We start from the raw sequence: 10,963 nt of genomic DNA, 5'->3' as shown, positions 1-10,963 counted from the left end.
TGAACAAAATTAGAACTGCACATGTACTGTTAAGTGATTCAATAGACACATTACCAATCGAGGAGGAGAACGATGGTCACGGAGGCCTTTGTGAGTCATGGTCAGCAACGGGAGTCAGTTCATTGTCCATGATGGTGGTACTTCTGCGCTTGGCGCCGGCTTCCGGGAAGCAGATCCGAGACCGTGGAAGACGATGTCGGGGAAGAGGCTCCATGTACGACGACGATGGTGGACCGGCTCCAGTGCGGCGTACGAGGTCGTCGATGAGGCAGATGCGCTGCGGTGGACGAGTGCGCTGATGTAAAGGGGAAGGAGCACGAAGGCTGCGGTGCCGTGGAGAAGTCTATTTTGCGGTGGGGATAGAAAATGGGGAGTATTCAGGTGTACTACTCTGGGTGCCGGGGTGGGGTTGGCTGGATAGGGTGAACCTGAAGTTACGAAAACAGCCCCCTACCAAGCGTCATCCGTAGGCCTGTTCCGAAGGCTATGATGGTAACTTCCCACTGCTCGATTCAGGGTCACAGGAGATTTTCCCGCCGACCTCAAAATTTTGTGACACTGGACTCCCCGTGTGGCGTGTCGAGTGATTCGGCTAAGCAACTAGCGAGTAGTAGTAGTAAACTCTGCATATTAGGTTTGACCAAATTCAAACTTCTTAAAGTTTGACCAAGTTTATAGAAAAATCTAAACATTTACCATAACAAATATGTATGATGTGAAAGTACATTCAATAATGAATCTAATGGTATTTATTTGTTATTGTATATGTTAATATTTTTTGTTACAAGCTTTCTGAGAGTTTACAAAACTTGACTTTGACCAATGCTAATACACGGACTTAAATAAAAATGGAGGGATTACACATTTCTTTTCTTAGTTTGTAGTGAACTAATCATTTGTTGAAATTGTGAAATAAATATATTAGGCTATTGACTACGAATGTAATGGTCTATACAATTCAATACTTACAATCATTGTTGAATCCCAAGATGTATACAAGGTCTATAGTACTTCACAACATGCCCAAACTCACATAATCCCAGTCAAATGAGAATGTAAATGCATTTCATAGTTATTACTTTGTAGGATGCAACAATAACAACCATAACTCTACATCAGCCATTATAGAAGCAACATTTTGACATATCCCAATGTGTGAATGAAACGTGCAGAGAGAGCTTTTGAAGATGGAGCAGATAGGGCGGGAAAGATTGTATGTATGTGGATGAGAGAGTAGGAGACAAACCTAACAAGAGAGAGAGAGAGAGAGAGAGAGAGAGAGAGAGAGAAAGAGAGAGGAAGAAGTTAGGTCTGTGAGAAAGATGGAGACATGTAATATACGTGAGATGCGTGTGCATCCGGATTCTGTATACGTGGAAGGAGAAGAGACAACATGTTTAATGAGAGAGTTGGAAAAACATGGACGAGAGGGGAAGGATCTCGTGGGTTGAGGGATTGACAATTTTGTGCGGGGGAGAGAGGGATTGGTAATTTTGTGCAAGAGAGAGGGTGGGGGGAGGAGTCAGTCAGCCGTCGTCACATCACCCTACTTCCAAATGACCCTGCATTCTCTAGCGCGGTGTGGTCACCGTCTTTGATCTGCTCGATGCCCTCTTTGAATATTGAGGTGTTGTGCATGTTGGGGTGCAAAGAAGCACAAGCGAGAGTGGTCGTCGTATAACCTTGGATGGGGATGAATTGTGTGCTTGGGGGAGGGTGTGTGTGTTGTGCTGTCTCTCTCTCTCTCTCTCTCTCTCTCTGTGTGTGTGTGTGTGTGTCAGATATTTGAGAAAACAAACCTAAGGAGAGAAATGGGTATTCACGAAGAGATTGTGCGGTCCTTGAGGTGGGCAGGGGCCGGGTGAGGGTGTCAAAATGTGCGCGTTGATGCACGTCTTGCATGCAATCGTACGAGGGACGGACGAATCGAGAGAGATGGTTGTTGTGTTCCGGATGCTCCTCTCTCTCTCTCTCTCACACACACACACACACACAAGTAAACTAGAAGACCGTTCTCTCATGTATACACAACGTATCGACATATGTCTATGTCTCACTCATGCATGATCATTTGCACATTCACACCTCTCTATGTCTGTATCACACACACACCGTCTCCACATTGCCCTTCTGACACAACACACATATGGACACATACACACATTCTCTCTCAGTCACACACACAAATCAGTATTATAAAAAACTAGGGCGCACCTAAAACGTCCAAATCCAAATAAACACGGACTGGAGCTAAATTCAAATATATGGAAATATTGCAGCGTCAAGAACTTTCCCAGGAAAAAAAGTTGAGTAATATTCGAGGATTGTTTTCACACACACAAAAAGGTTCGGTGGATGTCCTTTGAGCGCGATACAGTGACGCACCGTTCGATCGACCGCGCGGCCGCGGTTCACGCGCTTGCACAGGATTCCGTATCGTGGCTGTGGTACTAACTAATAAAAGGAGCGCTGCCTAAGTCTAATGTTTACGTGTACTAGTACGGTTTTATTTTAAGTTTGACCAACCTTATATAAAAATAAAGTAAGCTCCCACACGCGCACTCATCAATATGCCATTGCCGCCGTTGCGCATACCGGCGCCCGCCTGCTCCGGCCAACAATTTCTCGCCCATCACCGCCGTGTCGCCGCCATCCCTGTGCCATGAAGCCGAAGACTCGCCCGCTCACGTTGTCTGCAGTCCCTCCTCGCGATGCCGCCGCGCTGCCAAGTACACGAGCAGCTGGTGGAGCCGCGTCTATGCACGCAGCATACGAAGAGGAGGACGAGCATGTGCTCCAGCACGCCGGCGAGGAGGAACTAGCGTGTCATTGTTGTCTCCGCCCACGCGGAGGAGGCGCGCATGGTGGCTGTCGCGGCAGAACCCGGTCGCGCGCGCGTCGAGCCCGCAAACCAGGTGCGGACGCAGAATCTACCTTCGAGACTGATACGTCTCCAACATATCTACTTTTGCAAACACTTTTGCCCTTGTTTTGGACTCTAACTTGCATGATTTGAATGAAACTAACCCGGACAGACGCTGTTTTCAGCAGAACTGCCATGATGTTGTTTTATGTGTAGAAAAGAAAAGTTCTCGGAATGACCTGCAAATCCACGGAGACACTTTTTGGAATTAATAAGAATTTCTGGGCGAAGGAAATACATCAGGGGGCCCAGGGCTGTCCACGAGATAGGGGGGCGCCCCCCCATAGGGCGCGCCCCCTATCTCGTGGGCCCCCTGGACCTCCACCGACATCAACTCCAACTCTATATCTTCCGTCTCGCGGAGAAAAAAATCAGAGAGAAAGTTCCATCGCGTTTTACGATACGGAGCCGCCGCCAAGCCCCAATTTCTCTCGGGAGGGCTGATCTGGAGTCCGTTCGGGGCTCCGTAGAGGGGGATTCGATGCCGTCGTCATCATCAACCATCCTCCATCACCAATTTCATGATGCTCACCGCCGTGCGTGAGTAATTCCATCGTAGGCTTGCTGGACGGTGATGGGTTGGATGAGATTTACCATGTAGTCAAGTTAGTTTTGTTACGGTTTGATCCTTAGTATCCACTATGTTCTGAGATTGATATTGCTATGACTTTGCTATGCTTAATGCTTGTCACTAGGGCCCAAGTGTCATGATTTCAGATCTGAACCTATTATGTTTTCATGAATACATGTGTGTTCTTGATCCTATCTTGCACGTCTATAGTCACCTATTATGTGTTATGATCCGACAACCCCGAAGTGACAATAATCGGGATACTTCTCGGTGATGACCGTAGTTTGAGGAGTTCATGTATTCACCATGTGTTAATGCTTTGGTCCGGTTCTCTATTAAAAGGAGGCCTTAATATCCCTTAGTTTCCACTAGGACCCCGCTGCCACGGGAGGGTAGGACAAAAGATTTCATGCAAGTTCTTTTCCATAAGCACATATGACTATTTATGGAATACATGCCTACATTACATTGATGAATTGGAGCTAGTTCCGTGTCACCCTATGTTATAGCTATTACATGAGGAATCGCATCCGGCATAATTATCCATCACTGATCCATTGCCTACGAGCTTTTCATATACTGTGCTTCGCTTATTTACTTTTCTGTTGCTACTGTTACAATCTTTACTTTTGCTACCGTTACCATTATTATCATACTACTTTGCTACTAAATACTTTGCTGCAGATACTAAGTTATCCAGGTGTGGTTGAATTGACAACTCAACTGCTAATACTCAAGAATATTCTTTGCCTCCCCTTGTGTCGAATCAATAAATTTGGGTTGAATACTTTACCCTCGAAAGCTGTTGCGATCCCCTACACTTGTGGGTTATCAAGACTAATTTCTGGCACCGTTACCAGGGACCATAGCTCTATTCTCTGAGTCACTTGGGATATATATCTGTTGATCACTATGAAGAACTTGAAAGACGCTAAAACCAAGATTTTTCCCTCAACTATGAGGGGAGGTAAGGAACTGCCATCTAGCTCTGCACTAGATTCTCCTTCTGTTATTAATAAGCTTGCGACACCTAAACCTGCTACTACTATGAATTCTGATATGTCGCATGTTATCAATGATGCCACTTCTACTTTGCATGATACTTATGATGAAACTACTTCTGTGCGTGATACTACTGTGCCATTAGGTGAATTTCTTGATGAACAACTTGCTAGGGCTAGAGAGAATGAAATTACTAAAGATGCTATTATTGATGATAGTGATGATGAAAATTCTCCAAATGATTATGTATTGCCTGTTGTTCCTGAGGGTTATGTTATGAATAAAGAAGCTGTTGAAGCTATTTTTGCTTGCAAAGATAGATATGATCTTAAGAAACTATTAGCTAAATGGAAGCAGCAACCTCTTAATGCTAGAATGAAACCTGACCCCGCTTTTGATACTTCACCTATCTGTGTTACTGATAAGGATTATGAATTCTCTGTTGATCCTGAAATTATTACTTTGGTAGAATCCGATCATTTTTATGGCCTTGAATCTGAAATTGTTGTGGCACATCTTACCATGTTGAATGATATAGCCACCCTGTTCACTCATGATGAGAAGTCTCGCTACTTTTATATCCTTAAGATATTCCCATTCTCATTAAAGGGTGATGCTAAAACTTGGTATAATTCTCTTGCTCCTGGTTGTGTGTGTAGTCCCCAGGATATGATTTATTACTTCTCTGCTAAATATTTCCCTGCTCATAAGAAACAAGCTGCCTTGCGGGAAATATATAACTTTGTGCAAACCAAAGAAGAGAGTCTCCCACAAGCTTGGGGGAGGCTTCTCCGGTTACTTAATGCTTTGCCTGATCATCCACTTAAGAAAAATGAAATAGTTGATATCTTTTATAATGGACTAACCGATGCTTCCAAGGACTACTTGGATAGTTGTGTTGGTTGTGTTTTCAGGGAAAGAACAGTCGACGAAGCTAAAATATTATTGAATAATATGTTGACTAATGAAAATAATTGGACTCTCCCTGAGCCAATTCCTGAAGCAATTCCTGAACCAATTGAGCCAACTCCTGAGCCTATTCCTAAACCCACTCCGAAGAAGAGAGGTTCTATTTCTCAGTCCTGAAGATATGCAAGAGGCAAAGAAATCAATGAAAGAAAAAGGAATTAAAGCCGTAGACGTTAAGAATTTACCTCCTATTGAAGAAATACATGGTCTTAATATACCGCCTGTTGAAGAAACATATTGTCTTGATAACCCGACACAGGTAGTAAAGGTAAATTCTCTCTATAGATATGATAAAGATGAAATCCCATCTACTAAATTTCATAGCCCTTGCTTAGATGAATTTGATGATTTCATGAATAGACAAGCAAATTTCAATGATTATGTTGGTAGACAATTGAAGAATAATGCTTATACGATAGTACGCTTGAATGATTATGTAGCTAGAGTTAAAAGTGAACTTAAACTCACTAGTAAACATGCTTCCATGACTGCTACTCAAGCTGAACAAGTACTTAAGGCTCAGAATGAATTGCTTGATGAGTTGAATAATAAAAATGACTTTGTTGTTAGAGTGGCTACTAGAACTGGTAGAATGAATCAAGAACCTTTGCATCCTGAAGGCCATCCTAAAAGAATTGAACAAGATTCTCAAAATAATAATCTAGATGCTCCTAGTTCTTCTAAGAAGAAGAAAAAGAAGAATGATAGGACTTTGCAAACTTCTAGTGAACCTAATGTAGAAATACCTGAGAATCCTAATAATACTTCTATCTCTGATGCTGAAACACAATCCAGAGATGAACATGAACCTGATGATAATGCTAATAATGATGTTCATGTAGATGCTCAACCTAGTAATACCAATAATATAGAAATTGAACCTGCGGTTGGTCTTGATAACCCACAATCAAGAAACCAACATTATGATAAGAGAGATTTTGTTGCTAAGAAGCATGGTAGAGAAAGAGAACCATGGGTTCAGAAACCCATGCCCTTTCCTCCTAAACCTTCCAAGTCAAAGGATGATCAGGACTTTGAGTGTTTTGCTGAAATGATTAGACCTATTTTCTTATGCATGCGCTTAACTGATATGCTTAAAACAAACCCTTATGCTAAATATATGAAAGATATCATCACTAATAAGAGGAAAATACCTGAAACTGAGATTTCCATGATGCTTGCCAACTATACCTTTAAGGGTGGAATACCCAAGAAGGTTGGTGATCCCGGAGTACCCAGTATAACTTGCTCTATTAAAAGAAATTATGTTAAAACTGCTTTATGTGATTTAGGAGCCGGTGTTAGTGTTATGCCTCTTTCCTTGTACCGTAGACTTGAATTAAGTAAGTTGACACCTACTGAGATATATTTGCAAATGGCTGACAAATCAACTACTATACCTGTTGGCATTTTTGAGGACGTGCCTGTTGTTGTTGCGAATGTTACTATCTTAACAGACTTTGTTACTCTTGATATTCCTGAGGACGATAGTATGTCTATTATTCTTGGTAGACCCTTTTTAAATACTGCAGGAGCTGTTATTGATTGCAACAAAGGCAATGTCACCTTTCATGTTAATGGAAATGAGCATATGGTACATTTTTCGAGGAAGCAAATCCAAGTTCATAGCATAAATACTATTGAGAAAATTCCATCAATTATTATTGGAGGTTTTGAATTTCCTCTCCCTACTGTCAAGAAAAAGTATGATATTCTTATTGTTGGGGATTTTCATATCCCCGTTGAGGTAACTTAGTGTCACTTCAAAATTTCTCCGGTTCCGTGTTATTCGGAATGAGTTATTACCAAGACTTGATCAACCTTGTTAGTGGATTCATTTTAATGATCACGAGATGGATGAAACTAGAAGGCACAACCTTCTATACTTTCTTTTTACTTTCTGTTATTTAGATTAAATAAAACAAAAATAGTATTATCCGTCTGTTTTCTGAATTATCCGTGCAATAAAAAAATAGTCCGAAAATAAAAGTGCTCCAAATGCCCTGCAAATTTAGTATGATTTTTTCTGGAATATTTGAGGATTTTAGGCACTGAAAAGACTGCAGAAGGGGCAAGCACCAGGCCACGAGAGAGGAGGCCGCCCCCCCTGTAGGGCGCGCCCCCTGTCTCATGGGCCCCTGGTGGCTCCCCTCCACTTATGCCAGTACCCACACACTCCATCTTCTACCCAAAAAATATCCCCATCCAGCTCAAGCATGAGTTCTAGCTCGTTTTGCTGCGATTTTCGATCTCCTTGCTCAAAGCTCCATTTACAAAACTGCTTTGGGAGATTGTTGCTTGGTATGTGACTCCTCCATTGGTCCAATTAGTTTTTCTTCTAGTGCTTTATTCATTGCAAATCTATGCTACCTTGGTGACCCTGTTCTTGAGCTTGCATGTTAAATTTATGAGGTTCCAAGTAATTCTAATGCATGATATATGCTCTAGGCACTTGTAGGAGTAGTTGCTACCATTCTTGTTAAGTTTTATTCACTTTTATTTTGAAGTTACTAAAATTTCGGAATTATTTCAGAAAAAGAATTATGCTTAGAAGAATGTACCAAGGTGGTTCCTCGGCGAAGAAAGGGCCCAGGATTGCTATATGTGAGCAAGATGTTGAATTGCCGAGGAACGCGGATGTATGAGCTTGTGAGTGGCCATCCGATGATTTTATGGTCAGAGCAGGCTTTAAGGAGGAATTTGACGCGTATGTGCGTAATGCCGAGCTGGAGGACTTCTTACAAGATAAGTGTCCTCAGTACGACCAATTGACTGATTCCTTTGTGCGTAGGTTTAAATATAATTATACGCGTAATTCTCCTAGTGTCCTATTTGATATTTATGATACATCTTACACCATGGATTTAGAGGATTTTACAACTGCTTGCAAACTCCGGCAGCGGGGTAATATTAATGATCCTCACAAATATGAATTTAGAGATTTCCTTGCTAGTATTACTATGGGAGAATCTAGGGACATAGCACAAGCTACCATAGGGAGCATTCACTTTTCTGCTATACATTATTTTGCTCTTTTCATTGGTAGATGTATTAATGGTAAGGATGAAGCATGTCACATGTGTGTCCCTGATCTGAGTATCCTCAAGAGTGCTGCCTTAGGTTTTAAAGGTTATAACTTGGGGGCAATAGTTGCACGTAGGTTGTAGAATAATAGTAGAAAGGGAAATTTATTTGGGGGAATTTATGCAACCCATGTGGCTAATTATCTTGGCATAGCCCCACGAGAGGGGGATATGATTTTACCCCCTGTTTATTTGGATAAAGAAGCTATGTTTAATCATCATTTTCTTGAGAGGAATGAACAATTCCTCCGTTATCGACTAATCTATGACAGACGCAACATCGTCCCTGTTACTCTTCCTGCTCCCTACCTTTTTGATTATCAAGCAAAAGGAAGATATGTTGTCACCAGGGAGGAAGCAGCTGAATACGAGAGGGGAGTGGAGGCAGCTCGCCAACACGCTGCAGTTGAGGAGGCGGTTGCCTCTGCATCTCAGTACGACCCCGGTTTCACTTATGGATATCAGCCAGGCGGTCCCTGGTATTAGACCAACTTAGGCCAAAACCTAAGCTTGGGGGATTACGTATTTCTCACCGACTTTACATTCATGTTCACACACTAGTTGTCGGTGCTCATACTCTTTCATTGTAGTATCCATGTTAGTTTAAATTCCTTTTTCTAGTTTTGTTCATGTGTGTTTGATAAACTGAGAAAAACCAAAAAAATTAGTTAGCTTAATTTACATGCTTGTAGTAGAAATTAAAATGAAAACCCAAAAAGATTTCTAGTTCTTCTTCTTTTACTTGTTGGGAGCTTTCCCGTGTAAATAGTTTTATTTTCTTTTCTTTCCTTTGGGGGTCGAGAAGACCATATTGAAATTGTTTAGTGGCTCTCATATGCATGACCGTTTATTTAATTTAGAGCCCATATTATTTGTCTTCTCTCTTGAGTTGAATGCTTGCAGATTCCAGCTTAGTCCAATGCGCGTGCACTCTTATTATTATACACATCGTTCGGTCGTGCAAGTGAAAGGCAATAATGACGATATATGATGGACTTATTGAGATGAGAAAAGTTGGTATGAACTCGACCTCTCTTGTTTTTGTAAATATGATGAGTTCATCATTCCTGAGTCAGCTTATTATGAAGTAAACATATTTGCAATGACATTTAGAGATTATAGTTTCTTGTGCCATGCTTGATTAGCTTCGAGTTATAATGGTTTACCTTGCGTGCCAACATGCTATTAGAATGATTATGATGTGATATGATGGGATGGTATCCTCCTTTGAATGAATTGAGTGACTCGACTTGGCACATGTTCATGCATGTAGTTGAATCAAATCAACATAGCCTTCACGATATTTATGTTCATGGTGGATTATATCCTACTCATGTTTGTGCTCACTGTGAATTAGTTTTAATGCATGTTTATGACTGTTGTCGCTCTCTCAGTTGGTCGCTTCCCAGTCTTTTGCTAGCCTTCACCTGTACTACGCGGGAATACTGCTTGTGCATCCCAACTCCTTAAACCCCAAAGTTGTTCCATATGAGTCCACCATACCTTCCTATATGCGGTATTTACCTGCCGTTCCAAGTAAATTTGTATGTGTCAAACTCTAAACCTTCAAATGAAATTCTGTTTTGTATGCTCTAGTCGCTCATGTTTCCACTAGGTCTGCATATATCTTCCATGCTAGGTGGGTTATTCTCAGAGGAGTGGACTCCGCTCCTCATTCACGAGAAAGGGCCGGTAACCGGGATGGCCAGTCCCATGATCCAAAAAGATCAAAGCAAATCAAAATAATTAAACAACCCCCCCAGGTTTGTTGTTAGTTGGAGGCACTCGTTGTTTCGAGCAAGCCATGGATTGATGCTTGTTGGTGGTTGGGGGAGTATAAACTTTTACCATTCCGCGTGGGAACTGCCTATAATGCATGTAGTATGGAAGATACAGTCATCTCATAGTTGTTGCGTTGACAGCAAAAGTATGCCGCTCAAAATGTTATTCAATCTCTGTTTTTAAAAATCGAGCTCTGGCACCTCTACGAATCCCTGCTTCCCTCTGCGAAGGGCCTATCTATTTACTTTTATGTTGAGTCATCACCTTGTTATTAAAAAGCACCCACTGGAGAGCACACTGTCATTTGCGTTCATTATTATTGGTTTATATTTGGTATGACTTGACTGGATTTCTTTTACAATGAATTACAATGTTTAGTCAGTCCTTGATCTTTAAAGGTGCTCTGCATTTATGTTTTGCAGTCTCAGAAAGGGCTAGTGAGATACCATTTTGTTATATCATGTTATGATTGTTTTGAGAAAGTTTTGTCATGCGAGTTTTATTATTATGGCTCGCTAGCTGATTATGTTATTGATATGAGTAATTGTGAGACCTAAGTGTTATAGTGAATATGGTTAGTTTATAATATTGCTGAAACTTGAATGCTGGCTTTTCATGTTTACAACAACAAGA

The sequence above is a fragment of the Triticum aestivum genome, chromosome 4B, assembly GCF_018294505.1.
Source record: "Triticum aestivum cultivar Chinese Spring chromosome 4B, IWGSC CS RefSeq v2.1, whole genome shotgun sequence".
Taxonomy (NCBI): domain Eukaryota; kingdom Viridiplantae; phylum Streptophyta; class Magnoliopsida; order Poales; family Poaceae; genus Triticum; species Triticum aestivum.
Note: the sequence above shows the minus strand (reverse complement) of the source record.